The following is a 15,103-nucleotide window of genomic DNA, read 5'->3' on the forward strand; positions in this document are numbered from 1 at the left end:
CTGAAAAGGAGATATAAGTCTAGGCAAAAGAACAATTAAATGATTCATAAGAATTTTAGAAAGTACTTTATAAAAATCAGTACACAAACTAAAAGGTCTAAAATCATTTTAGGAATTGACCGAATTGTTCTTGGTAATAAGAACAATAGAAGTAGACGAAAAGAATTTAGGAATAGTAGAGCCATTAAAAAAATCATTCATTGCAGAAAACAAATCATGGTAAATAATATGCCAAGTCTTCTGAAAGAATTTAGTAGAGTAACCAGCCGGACCAGCAACAAAATTAGCATTCATACCAAATAAAATATCTTTAACCTCCTCAAGAGATGGAGATTTTGTTAAAAAAGCATTGCCCTCAACCGAAACCAATTGAGGAATAAATGAAGATTAGGAAACTAGAAGAATAAGAAGATTATTAAGATGACTTTGAAAATAGTAACAACAAGTTAGAAATCTCCCCATTATCTTCACACATGGTGTTAAGATAGTTGTTTGCATTTTTACATCTTTGCAACTTGAATAATTTTGATGATTCCAAAAATATTATTCAAATGTGTATTTATCCTAACCAATTTTAGTAGATTTGTATTTGCTTTCGTGTGTACTAACATTTCAGGTGCAACAAACTCTCAAACACGAAGTCTTCAATCAAATTCAGCAAAAATACCTTTAGTTTTTGAAGCTTAAAATTATCATTTTATTTGAAGAGGATGATTGTAATTGAGTGAATAAAAACATACACACACACATAAGGAGATCATATAAAACTTATACTGATCGTACGGGACGATATCAGTTCATACGGGACGATCAGACAGTTATCTCCTATTAAGTCACATGAACGAATAGGGAACTGGCCAGAAAAATTTTTTTAAGTCCTATTCATCCGGGACGAAATTAAAAATCATCTAGGACGATTTTCTCTCTATAAATTTTCATCCAAATGAAAATAAATTATCGTACAGGACGATTTACGCTATGTAAGATTTTTGTCCAGACAAAAAAATTATCGTACAGGACGATTTGCTCTCTGTAAGAATTTCGTCCAACGAAATTAAATATCGTCCATGACGATTTGGTCTCTTTAAATTTTCATCGGACGAACAAAAATTTCGTCCAGACGATACAACGACTTAGGACGGTTTTTTCTACAGTTTTGGAACCACCTTGTAATAACCGTTCGTTGCCGGACGAACTTGGTTCGTACGGACGATCAACTTGTAGAAAACATTTGTACACATATACAAAGAAATTCATTTGAAGGCTTTTAAGTAATATCTCCAGGATGATCCACAATCGTACGAGATCCACTGCGTTAAAATTGAAAACTTGCAGTTTTTGGCGATTTTTCTTGTTCTTTGTATAAATAGTTCAATTAGACTGCCACCCAATCTTTTTTGTCATTTGACTTTCAGCCTTTTGAGAAATAGTCAAGAGAGAGTGTAAGAGAGCATTCAAAGGAGGATTCCTACACTGGAGCGTGAAGGCTTCAATTGGTGTTTAAAGGTAAATCTCTACTTGTAATTGGATTACTTCACTCTTTTCTTTTTCCTTCTAGATTTCTTGTGAGAAGATCTATCAAGGAGACCCGGTTCCTGCCACATTTGGAGAGTGTGAAAGGCCGAAGGGTCCTGCCTACACTTAGAGAGTGTGAACACCGAAGGGTTCACTGCCTACACTGGAGAGTGTGAACATCCGAAGGGTTCGCTGCCTACACTTGGAGAGTGTGAATAGCCGAAGGTTCTCACCACACACTAGAGAGTGTGAAAGACGAAGGGTTCTCTTCCCACACTAGGAGAGTTGTGAAAGGATGAAGGTTCTCTTCCACACACTAGGATGGTGTGAAAGGACGACGGTTCTCTGCCAAACTGTACAACTTAGTAAAAGAGACAGTATCTCTGCCGCACTGGATAGTTGGTGAAAAAAGAAGTTTTTGTAAAGGCTTCTGCCGCTTGCTGTGGTGCAAAGGAGAGCCTATTTATTAGTGCAATACTCGAGGGTGCCTCAGGAGTGGATGTAGGTCTGGTTTGACCGAACCACTATAAATCTGTGTGTCATTTACTTTACTGCTTTTATTTTCTGCATTTTACTTTTGTTTAAAATTTCTTGGTTGAAAACTTTTCTATAAAAATTTATATAAAAAAATTTCATTATGGGTCATCACTTTTTCAAAGAGGGTTTAAGTTTTAAAAATACCAATTCACCCCCCTCTTGGTACCTTGGGACATTAACTTAGGTCTAACAACCTATTCACTAGACTCAATCAAGTGGTATCAGAGCTTTATTTCAAAATCAAAGTTTAAACATTTTTTGATTAACGTAGGATGGTACATTCAAAAACCGAAATACACGCTGGGTTAATCTATTACTAGACTCTCCTAACTGTTTGACAATCTATTACCTTTGATTTTGCGAAAAACACGCATGTCTACTTTCCCCTTACAGTCACTTGATTATCGTATGTGATCCTAGTCAAGAAGTTTACTACTAAACCAACTAGATCTCTCTCTTGTTGCCTAGACTTATATCTCCTTTTCAGATGGGTTTTGTCAAAGGTAGAGCTATCTCAGATAGCATCCTGTTGGCACAGGAATTTTGTAATGATTTGGATATTAAGTGTCGTGGTGGTAACATGATCATGAAACTTGATATTTTGAAGGCTTACGATAATATTAATTGGAAGTTTATTTATCATATTTTGAGCTTATTTTGTTTTGATCTCTCTTTTATCAGACTCATTAAATCTTATATTGAAAGCCCTTATTTTTCTATTTTAGTGAATGGTAAGTGCCATGGTTTTTTCAGGGCGTCTCATGGGCTGCATCAGGGGGATCCTATTTCTCCTACACTTTTCATTATTGCAGCTGATTACCTTTCTAGGGCTATTGAGGACACTTATAAAAATTGTTCTAATATTTATTTTCGTACTTTAGGTGGTATCCAAATCTCCCATCTCTATTTTGCTGATGATTTTATTGTTTTTTCTAATGCTAATATTAATATGGTCGGCAAGATCATGGACTTGTTTGAGCACTTTGAATCGGTTAGTGGTTTGGCTTTCAATAAACATATGAGCTGCTTTATTATTGGTAAGAATGTCCCCTCTGCTTGTGATTTCGATATAAAAAATATTACTGGTTTTACCTAAGGTGCTTTGCCAATTAAATATTTGGGTATTCCTTTGTATAAGGGTAGAAATAGGTCTTCTATCTTTGATGATTTAATTTCTGTTGTTCAGAACATATTGTCTTCTTGGGATTCTAACTTTTTAAGTTTTGGTGGTCTCTTAACTCTTATTAAAAGTGTGCTCTATTCTATTCCGGTTTACTATTTTCAAACTCTTTTTCCTATTAATACTATTTGTCAGAGAATTGATATAATCCTCAATAATTTTTTTTGGAAAGGCTTTAGTAATAACTCTAAGATTCATTGGTCTTCTTGGAGTAAATGTTATGGGTCTGTGCATGAGGGGGCTTTGGGTTGTAAGTCGATGTTGGATTTGGCTTTGGCCTTCTCTTGTAAGCATTGGTTTAAGCTCAGAAAAAATGACTGCCTTTGGGCCAATTTCATGTTGGTTAAATATTGTGGGAGGAGGCACCCTTCTTTATGTGGCTTTGCTCAAGGTCACTCTAAAGTTTGGAAACATCTTTGCTTGGTTAAATGGAAGGTTGAGCCTTATTTGACTTGGGGGCTTGGTTATGGCACCATTTTCTTTTGTCAAAACCATTGGATTAATGGTCAGTCCATTGACTCCTTATTAAATACTGTCTCTAATGCCAATGAGAAAGTTAACCATTTTTTTCTAATCATGGTTGGGATTTAGAGAAACTTTCTTGTGTGCTTCCTGATTGCATTATTCATCTTATTTTAAAGATCCCTTTAAACATTTCTTCTAAGGATGTGTTACTTTTTTCTCTTTCCAAGGATGGCACTTTTTCAGTTAAAGAAGCCTGACAATCCATCAGAGTTAAAAAGGCTCCTTCTAAGTTTTTTAATTTGATTTGGCACAAGTATATCCCTTCTGCGGTTTCTATTTTTGTTTGGAGATTTCTTCATAAGCTCATTCCTACTGACGAGAATCTGAGAAAAGAGGTTTTATTTTCCCCTCTAAATGTCAATGTTGTTTCCATGTTGAGAACATGCATCATGTCTTCATTTTTTGTCCGGTTGCTGTTAAGGTTTGGATTTATTTTGAGGATATTTTTCACTTTAACTTTTTCTCTGTGAATTCCTCTTTATATTCTCTTTTTTATTGTTGGCTGGTTAATGCTAAGGGGCATATTTGTAATGTTATTCCTTGTCTGATTCTTTGGTTTCTCTAGTTGGAAAGAAACGATTCTCATTTTAACGATGTGTCGATGGATTACAAGAGAATTATTTAAAAAATAAAAGATAAAATGGTTTCTCTTTTTTCTGTCCAGTTACTTTCATAAAAGAATTTCAAGAATGCCCATTTTGTCTATTATAACTTTGGTATTAATTTGGTGGTTCATAATTCCTTTCAGATCACTAGATACACCTCGTGGACGAAACCTTCTTCTAGTTTTGTCAAGCTGAATGTTGCTAGTGCTAGATTGGGTAATACATTTGCCTTTGGTGGTGTTTTAAGTGATCACAATGGCTCTTATCTCTGGGGTTTGCTGGGCCCGTGGTTTTGGGTGATATCAATCTTGCAAATTTTTTTGGTTTGCTTCATGGTTTACAGTTTTGTATTAATCTTAATTTGATTGATGTTGTGTTGGAAGCCGAATTTGATTTAGGGTGCTCAAGGGTTTGGGTGACCATAATTGCTCTTCAATTCTCTTTTACAATTTGAGGGATATTAGAGCTTCCCTAAACTTGGTGCATTGCTATTTTTCCAATATCCTGGGTGAGGCTAATGCATGTGCCTATGGTTTGGCTAGCATTGGTTGTAATTTTAATAGTGTTAACAAGTTTACTTTTAATCAGCTCCCTCTTTTCATTAAGGGTCTTCTTAGACTGGATCAACTTGGGTTGCCTTATGTTAATGATTAAGCAGCTTTTCTCTTCTTCTTGTACATTTTTTGTCAGTTTATTTTTCTACCTGGCTAACTTTTGGCTGCTTTTGCTAGTTGTATTATTGTGGAGGTCATTTTGGTGGTTCTTTCTTTCGGATGGTTGTTGGCTTGCTGCTGTGCAGCTGGTGTTGGACGGGGTGTGGGGTGGCTACCTGGGTCTCATTTCATATTATTGTGTTAGCCCGTTGGGTATCTATTTCCTGGATCTGTTCTTGTTCTGTTGGGAGTTCTTTATTGCTTTTTGTGATAAGTTGTTGGTGCCTGGGTGCCTCATTCTTGGTTGGGTTGTGTATTCCTCCTTTCCGTCGCTTGCTATTGGTTGGTTTTTGATTTCATTGGTCTTTCTTGTGATCTTGGGGATCCCGTGCTGGATTTCTATTTTGGTTGGCTGGATGCTTTTCCCGTTAGCTGCCTTACACATTTTGCTTCCTCTCCTCCTGGTTGGCTGTCTGGCTTCATTCCTTGGAGTCTATTTTGCTTCTCTTATATCACGGTTTGCTGGTCCTTCCCTTTCTCTATCATTTTATTTAAGTTTATCTATTATACTCTTTTGTTTGGTTGTTTGGTGGGCCTTGTGTTGTTTGTGCAGGCTTTTAGGAGTTTGCAAATTTTGTTAGGAAGCTGATCGTGCAAGTTTGTTTTCCCTTTCTTCCCCATTTTTGGGTGCTTGGGCTTAAGCACTGTAGAATGTTACAAGGTTATCTTGTATTTTTGTGTAGTAAGGACCTGGTGCTCTTAAGTTTTTTTGGCTTTTACTTTTGTAGCTCTCTGGAGCGTAGTGAGTACGGGGTCCTTTTAAGGACTTTCTAACTTTTTTGCCTTATTAACGCTCATGCAATTTTGTATGATATTGATTAGATGATTATGATGAGTATCATGTTCTTCGTCAATTGCTATGATAAAGAGGTTGTGCCAATAGAGAGCAGGACTGATATGCCATTATTAATAGGCACTACTGAGTGGCATATATGTCGGTTAGAGAGAGAAGCTCCTGGGCCATTTTCTAGAAAGAGAAAGCTCTGTTTTGAATTTCTTCTTTTTGCGGGCTCTCTGCGGATGGTGGACTTGACGATGGCCGCTCATCGGACGGAGGATCGTCGGCCTCCCACCAAGATCATGGCCTCCATTCGTCCATCTGGTACCGATCGTATCCATGGTAAGAATAATAATAATCTTGTGATCAGATAGGCCCCAAGACCTCCAGTTCGTCAAGAAATGGTGGCTGAAGGAAGAGGCAAGAAGGTGTTGATTATCCGTGCTGCGGGAGGTACCAAAGATTCTGCAAAGGTGAAAGTCATTTCAGGAAATCAAAATCCTAAGGCATCTTCATCTGTTGGTTTGGTTTTGAAGGTTAATAAGTTTGTGAGAAATCTTAAGGAAGATGTTGGCCGTAATATAGCATCTGAAATTGATGCTTTGGGAAGTCTAGAAGAATTTGAAGGCAATAATCTTGCGAAGAACGATGTGATTAACACAAAGCAGGACAACAACGAGGACGGGGATTTTTGATAAGAATGCTATGAAGGATGATTTTATTGAAGCATGGAAGAAACCTCAACATCAAGATTTCATTCAACAATGATCATGCAGAAATGTCGGATGACGGGATTGCAGTCAAATTAAATGCTGAGAAAGGATTTGATGAATGCGCAAGTTCTGAAATACTCACTAGTTATCAAGGTTTTGGGGGACAAAATAACTTTTCTTATGTGTAGCATGGAGTTGAGAAGGAAGTGGAATAAATTCGGTAGCTTTCACATGACTTCGCTTGGTATGAACTAGATTCTATGTTTGTTTAAGACTGAGGAAGCAATGGATAAAGTATTGAATGGTGGCCCTTGGTATATGGGAGGATACATTGTGGGCATGGACAAATGGTCCCCGTTGTTCAATCCCAACTCCTTCAAAGGTATTACTGCACCTGTGTGGATTCGCCTCCCTTGTTTGCCACTATATTATTGGGATGAAGAGAATATTGCGTGAATTGCATCGCGTATAAGTGTACCAATGTATGTGGATGGGAATTCTTTTAAATAAGGAAAATGAGAATTTACGCGGGTGTGTGTGAGATTAAATTTGAAAAACAATCTTCCAAGTGGCATCTGGGTAGATGGAATAGCAGGAAGATTCTTCCATAAATTAGAATATGAGAAAATTGATTTGTTATGTTATCACCGTGTCAAAGTGGGGCATGATAAAAAGGGTTTTTCTTATGTTGTGATGCTTGCTCATAGTGACAAGACAGTGAAGAAACATGAAGTAGCAAGTGATCTGGTAGTACCGGCTGAAGACAAAATTTTTGGGGATAAATATGGATCGTGGATTCACGTTCAGTTTAAGAACATAAGGTTCAAGAATAGAAGGTTTGCTGGGGATGAAAGGATTGGAACAAATGTGAAGGAGGTGAAAGATAAGATGAATGAAATTCATAATGGTGCTGCGCAGAATGTAGCTCAACAAAATATGGCTGATATGGTTATAGAGGTGGTGCAAACTGATCAGTATAATGAGGATATAGGCAGAAGTTCTGATAAAGGGGAAGCTGAAAAGGAGATGGTGACGTGTATTGCTATAATAAATAAATTTGATGCTCTGGTTAAAGATATTGAAGAAGGGGAAGTCACGAGTCATCCCATGATGGAGCATCCGCATAAAACAATTACTGCTGAAGAGAAATTGAATAAATCGGAGGTTGCTGTTATTTATAATAGCAACTTGGTCAAATTTAAATTGGCCAAGGAATTGAAGTCTTTGGGGCCTTTTGAACCTGAGCATAGAAAAAAAAGAAGCGATGGTAAAGGAAATTTCGTAGGTGAGGACGGTTCCCCTTTGATTGTTTAATGTCTTCCTTTATCTTCTGGAATTGTAGGGTGTCCAGGAAGAAGGAGCTTCTCTGTATCTTAAGGAGATTGTTAGGGATCATGACATTTTATTTATTGGGATGCTGGAGACTAAGCTAACCAGTGTTGATAGAAGGGATGTTTATAGCCTTATTGGGAGGGATTGGGATTTCTTCCACCACCCATCTGTGGGTACTTCTGGTGGAATTTTGGTTGTTTAGAATAGGATGGTGGCTTCTTTTGTGGTGTTGGAGAGTTCTTCTGAAATGGTGGTTGGGGTTCTTTCTGCACCATCTATGGGAGATTGGAAGGTGGCCACTGTTTATGGGAGTAGATGTTGTATTGAGAGGAGGAGTCTTTAGAGCTTGCTAGAGAAGAGTATGGTGGGTACGGGTCCTTCCATTGGGAGGGGGGGGGGACTTTAATTGCATTCTGAATAAGGAGGAGAAGAAGGGTGGAAAGAAGTTCCTCTTTTCTAGAGGTCCTAGAGAGATGAGGAATTTTATGACTAACTCTTATTTCCATGATTTAGGTTTTGTTGGATTAAGGTTTACATGGTGCAATAATAAAGAAGGAGCTTCAAGGATATGGGAAAGGCTTGATAGATGCTTGCTAAATTCTGCATCTTTACATTTGGTCCCTTCAGGAAAGATGAGGCTTCTTGCAAGGGTGGCATCAGACCATAGTCCAATTGTCTTTAAACTAGAAGGTATGAAGTTTAACAAGACAAAGATCATCAGATTTGAAGATACTTGGAGATCTTACCCGGCTGTCTGGAATATTGTCTCTAATTCATGGAAGAAAGCTTATTTCGGTGATGAGGTGGAGGTGCTTAATAGAAAGCTTAGAAGAACGTTGAGAGTCTTATTATTCTGGAGCAAGAATAAATGCAAGGATTTGTGCAAGTTGAAGGAGGACCTAATAACGAGGCCACAAGGAGGTTTTTTCTTTGGAAGACTTGTTTTTTCTTAGGAGAAAGGTGCATGAGTTGCAACCCATGACCCCGAGTTTGAGATTTTGATGATGCCAAATAATGAGTGTTTTGGAACAGCTTTTCATTGAATATTATTTTATTTGCTATTTTCCTTGAGCACTAACATTTCAGGAAGATCACAAGTGACTCAGGAAGAAAGGAAGACTCAAGACCGGGTAGATTAGGAGTATGAGTCAAACATTGTATTTTCCATTTATTGTATTTTTACTTTATTGAGTCTGGCCACAAAATGCATAAGAGTAAGAGCAACCATGCACACACACAGGGGGAGAGTTTTTTTTTAACTGCAAAATGTAATTAAAATTCTTCTCTGGAGATCGTACCGTACGATCCAAGCTATGTGGACAATTCTGTGAATAGATCGTACTGTACGAATTCTTTCGTACTGTATGATATATTCAGATCCAAAACCCTAGCCGTGATTTAATTTAAGTAAGTGATTTTGCGTCGTTCGTACTGTACGAACAGGTTCGTACTGTACGATCCATTTTTAATACTTACTTAAATTAACCCGTGATTAGTGCATGTAATCCAGGCCTAATTAAAATTTGAACATCGTACTGTACGAACATTCCAAGGGAGAAAACTCAAGAGAAATTCTTGAGGGTTGAGAGGAAGGAGGAGGTGAGCGTTGTGAGGGAGAAGAGGTGTGAGGGAGATCACACGGTTGCTCCAAGCTTGCTGCATCTTGCTCCTCCTGTGGCCCTAGAAGGATTTTAGGGAGGATCTCCAAGGGAAAGGCTCGTCTACATCCGTTACCTCGAGGTTCTCTGCCTTCTCCAGGAGGGAGAAAAACGAGAAGGTTCTCTGCCGTCTCCAGGAGGGCAAAAATAGAGTTTGGTACTCCGCCACGCCGGGTTGGTGAAAGGGAGGTTTGTACAGGCTTCTCCGCCTTACCGAGGAGGGCAAAAGGAAAACTATTTTGATAGTGAAAATCCCAGAGTGGAGGACTCCGGGGAGTGGACGTAGGTCATATTTTGACTGAACCACTATAAAATTCTTGGTGTGTTCTTTCCTTATTGTTGTTTACTTTTTACTTGCATTTTAAATTTGTCATATCTATTGCATGTGAAATTTTGTGAAAGTAAAATTGCATAAATTTTTGTTCTAAAATTTCAAAAACAACAAAAAAATTAGAACTCTTGTTTAGGGTTAATTTTACTAAGAAAAAGACTTTTACAATTCACCCCCCCTCTTGTCGTTTAGTAATTTCAGCATGAACTTAATGTCACTCTAAAAAGGCTTTCTACTTGGTGGAATCAAAGGGCTAAGGCAAGATAACAAGAGGAGGGGGATACTAATTCTATGTTTTTTCATAACTTCGCATCAGCTAGGAGAAATGCAAAGTGGGTGAGACAAATCAAAGATGTGAATAACCAATTGGTGGAGGAAGAGGAGCAGATTGAGCAGGTATTTTTACAATTCTTTGAGGAAAAGAGGAAATACAGAGATTGCTAATTGGCTGAATGGCCTGTGAGTTTTGATAAACAGAGGCTAGATGGTTCGGATAGGAATGCTTTGGCTACTGAATTTTCCTTGGAAGAGTGTAAGGAGTCGGTGTTCCAGCATGGCAATAATAAGTCACCTGGGTTGGATGAGGTGACATCTTCATTTTATAAATGCTATTGGAGCTTAGAAAGTGAAAACTACCTGGAATGCTATCAGAAAGTTTTTTAATTCTAGAATTATGCACAAGGAATGGAAAGATACATTAATTGTAATAATCCCCAAAGTGAAGAATCCGATTTTTCCTTCTAATTATAGGCCTATTAGCCTTTGTAAAATTACTTATAAGATTGTAGGTACTATGTTGGTTAATAGGCTGAACAAATACATGCCCAAGATGATATCGTAGGAATATATGACTTTCACAGGTAGATCAATGTCAGAACATTGTTTATTGGCTCAGGAGATCTTTAACAAATTTAAAATCTCTAAGAATAAAAAAGGTTTGATGGCTGTAAAGCTTGACATGGAGCAGGCTTATGATATCATGTGATGTCCAACTCTACATCAAATTCTCAAATGGTATGGTTTCCCCACTATTTTTTTTATTTCCTCGTGTAGTATGTGGTGAATGTAAGGTTTTCAATTATTTTCAATGGGAAGAAGTCGAGATGGATCAATGCCTGTAGTGCATTTCGGTAGGGATGTCTACTTTCTCCGTACTTGTTCATTATGTGCTTTCAACTTCTTTCCAATGCTATGGAGCAAAGGGGACAAGAATTGGGTATTCAGATATCTCCTAGAGGACCGAGGATTACACACCTTCTTTATTCAGATGACGTGCTTGTATTTTCCCAAGAATCCACTACTTAGGCAAGATTAATGAGGAATAATGTTGAGGAGTTATATAAGTGGACGGGTCAAAGAGTTAACATCAATAAGTCCCAAATTATATTTGGTAAAGCTGTTAGGAGATCTCATAAAAAGGTGGCCAGAATTCTCGAATTCAAGATTGTGAAGGAGTTGCATAATCTGGGCATTAAGATCTCTTTAAGGAGATTGGGTATGGCAGATTTTCATGATCTCTTGAGCCATGTGATGGATAGATTGAATGCGTGGGGGAAGAAATTTTTATCTTTGGGAGGAAGAATTACTCTCTTAAAGACTTCATTACTATCTATTCCAAATTTTGTACTTACACATTCTCTGGTTCCTAAGAAAGTTTTGTATGAGCTAGAGAAAATGTGCAAGAGATTTATGTGGCACAAACCGGATGGGAGGAAAGGAATGCACTACGTTGCATGGGAAGAGATATGTAAACCAAGATGTGAAGGTGGGTTGGGGCTGCAGTCTTCTGTAATTAGAGGTGGTACTCTAAGGGCAATGCTGGCATGGAATTGTATCCAGAATTCGGATTCGTTACTTCACAGAACTCTCATTGCTAAATATGGTGATGATATCATAAATAGAAATTGCAAAAAGAGTTCATCTAGTGCTTGGAAAATCATGAAAGATGGAGGTAAACATCTTAAACACATTGTCAATTAGAAGGTGGGTAGAGGTGACAAAATTAATGTGTTACGTGACATTTGGTTGTTGGGAAAGAGTATTAATGCTTGGCTGACATTTGCTGATTGTGGATCTTTGGAGGACATGGCGGTGCAGAAGCTCATTTCTGAGGAAGGAAACTAGGATGAAATGAATCTACAGAGGTTCTTTCATGAAGAACTTATTATGTTAATCAGGTAAACACATATTGATAATATTGGGACGGAGGATATGATGGAGACCGTGAGAAAATACTCGGGTAGATCAATTTTTGCATTGGTATATGATTATGTAATGAAAGGTTGATGTAAATAAGATGATGGTCATTTCTGCATTTGGCTGAAGAAATTAAAGCTCAACAGTAAAATGAAACTTTTTTGGTGGTGTCTCAATATGGTTGTTATTCCTACGAACCATTTCCTTAAATTTTGAATGCTTGCTGTTGATGATTCTTGTGCTAGAGGATGTCAAGAGGTTGAGAACTATGAATACATTGTGGTTCATTGTAAATATATTATTGATGTTATCTCTAAACTTAGAGATTGGGGATTTTATGTTCCTATTTTTCAATCACTGAATTGATGTTTAGAAGAAATGAGAGGGAGTTCAATCTAGAATCATGGCATGGCTAGAATATATTATGTTGCAGTTTTTCTATCATGGAAGAGCAAAAATATGGTGAAGCATGGGAAGGCTGCTATGTCTAGTTCCTTGGTGGCGGTAAATTCTCTTTCTTTAGCCACATTGATATATAGTCCATATCTAGATAGCTGGGGTGCTAATCTCCCTAGGGAGTTCTATAGATCTTGGTGCCCTCCACCGCTAGAGTGGATCAAGATTAATGTGGATGAGTCATTATTGAGTACCAATCGGGCTGGTATTGGAGGGATTTTCAGATACTGCAAAGGTAGTCTTCTTCTTGCTTTTGGGAAAAATAAAGTACATTGGAATGTTTCTCAACTTGAAATGGAGGCAATTATAGCTATAAGGGAATTCATACAAAGTTGGATGATTAAAAGCAAAGGACTTATCATTGAGAGTGATAATATCAATATAATTACATTCATTCACATTCTTTGAAGAAGGTAGATTGGAAGTTGGAGAATTCGCCGATCAAGGAGCTTTTCTTCCTTAATGATTTCAATAAAATCATTTTTCATCATGTTAATAGGGAATGTAATAGAGTAGCTGATTTTTGTGCTGCTTTGGCATTAGATGGTAAATTTACTTTTGATAGTTTCTCTTTTGGTAACATTCCATCCTCTTTGATTGATTTAATCAAGGAAGAATGTTACCCTTTTATCAATTGTAATTAGTCTTTGTTTCCTTTTAAATCCATATTTACACTTTTCAAAAAAAAATAAAAAAGAGTGGCATATATGCCTGATAATGATATAATTGACATAAGTATGTTATTCATTAATTGAAATACAATAAATTTTGTTAGTATGGAATCCAATAACTAACATGATTGTTGTAGATATACAAGCACCTATAGTTAACACATTCAAAGTGGTTATTTTGGCGAGTAGGATGACTACAAATAAAGAACAATGAGAAATTTTCAAAGTTGAATAGTTTAAAGAAAGTTCTATAAAATGACATCTCCTATGGTCTTCAATTGCTATGAATTGTTCTTTTTCTACTTTTTTTTTCTTGAATGCAACATTTACTTCATGATTATCTAAGTTGGTAAGTTTAAATTGATCCTGCCATTTGAGCCTACATTACCAAATGGCTAACAACTCTATATTTCCTAAGATCAAATTCATCTTTTCCAAATGACATTGAAAAAAAAAAAAAACTAAACAAATTTATCTTTTCTATGATTTCAATCAATATAAAATAACTGCAATAGTCAATTTACCATTACACCAACATTAATTTACCACTCGTGCTTCATTTAAACAAGAAACAAAATATAAATTTATTTATCCTTTAATTCAATCAAGTTCAGCATAATCTGCAATAGAGTAAGGTAAAAACCAGTCTTTAAGAATGCCTTTCATCCGTCTTGGATTAAAGCCCATATCTTTACACAATTGATCGACATTCCAAATATAAAGAGTAGCGATACAATATCCTCAATATTTCCTACCTTAATATTTCTTCATATGCTTCTCCCACTCCATCATATTCTTCTTTTTTACTTCGCAAATGATCTTTTGTTGTTAAAAAAATTAAATTTTTTACTAAAAAACTACTTTAAGAAAAAAAAAGTAAGAAATTAAAGTTGTCCCAAACAAAGACTAAATGATTTGATAATTATATATGCATACAAAAAGGGAAAGCAAGAAGGCTAGCAGGATGAAGATGAGTCCTTCCCCATGCTTATGAAAGAGCAGCTCAGCAAAAAGATTAAAGGATAATCACTTGAGAGGAAAACCTCTAACATCAAAGCTCAGTATATTTTGTTTTAATTTTTTATATATATATTTTTATTTTTTAGGGGAAACCCTCGGAGGGGCCTACACGTTAATTCAAAAAAGGATTACAAGGACCTTAAAAGGAACCTCCAGCTCGCTAATGCTCATAGGAGCTACAAAATAGAACAAAATAAAACCTAAGAGCTGATGGTTCCATATACTAAGATTTACTAAAAAATTCCTAATAGCATCCTAGGGCTACAAGTAGATAGAACCCAAAAAAGGAAGAATAAGAAAATAGTAATCAACACATTCTTCCTACAAAAACAGTAGGCTAACCTCCAATTACCAAAAAATCTTGAGCCCGTGATCTGCCTACAAAAATTGTCACACGAGTTGTACAGCTTCCAAATCTGTGAAATTAAGACACTCCAACACAAAAGGGTAATGTGACAAGGAGGATGAAACCAATAAAGACAAAGATAAAAGGTCAAACAGTTGTTATAAATAAAAGGACATAAGGTGTCAAACCCAATGTCAGCCAAAATACCGGTTTCAATGAGAGTAAATACAGCAGCCTCGATCAGAGTAAGGAGAAGGAAGGTACAACATATATCACCAATAAAATACTCTATAAGAACCGAGAAAAGAGTACTAGACTTCTCAAAATTGATCCAGTCACAATTCTCAGCATACATCACAACAGTACAACCATCAATCATACTAGAAAAAGAGAAAATAATAGATAACAATGAGAGAAGGAACATGGATCCAAAGATGAAGCAGCACCAACCCACCACCACTAGAATGTTTGAATAAATAGATAACAAATCTAGCCACATAGAAGGCAACCCAAAAACCCAATCCTCC

Source organism: Dendrobium catenatum, unplaced genomic scaffold, assembly GCF_001605985.2.
Source record: "Dendrobium catenatum unplaced genomic scaffold, ASM160598v2 original_scaffold_21676, whole genome shotgun sequence".
Classification (NCBI taxonomy): Eukaryota; Viridiplantae; Streptophyta; class Magnoliopsida; order Asparagales; family Orchidaceae; genus Dendrobium; species Dendrobium catenatum.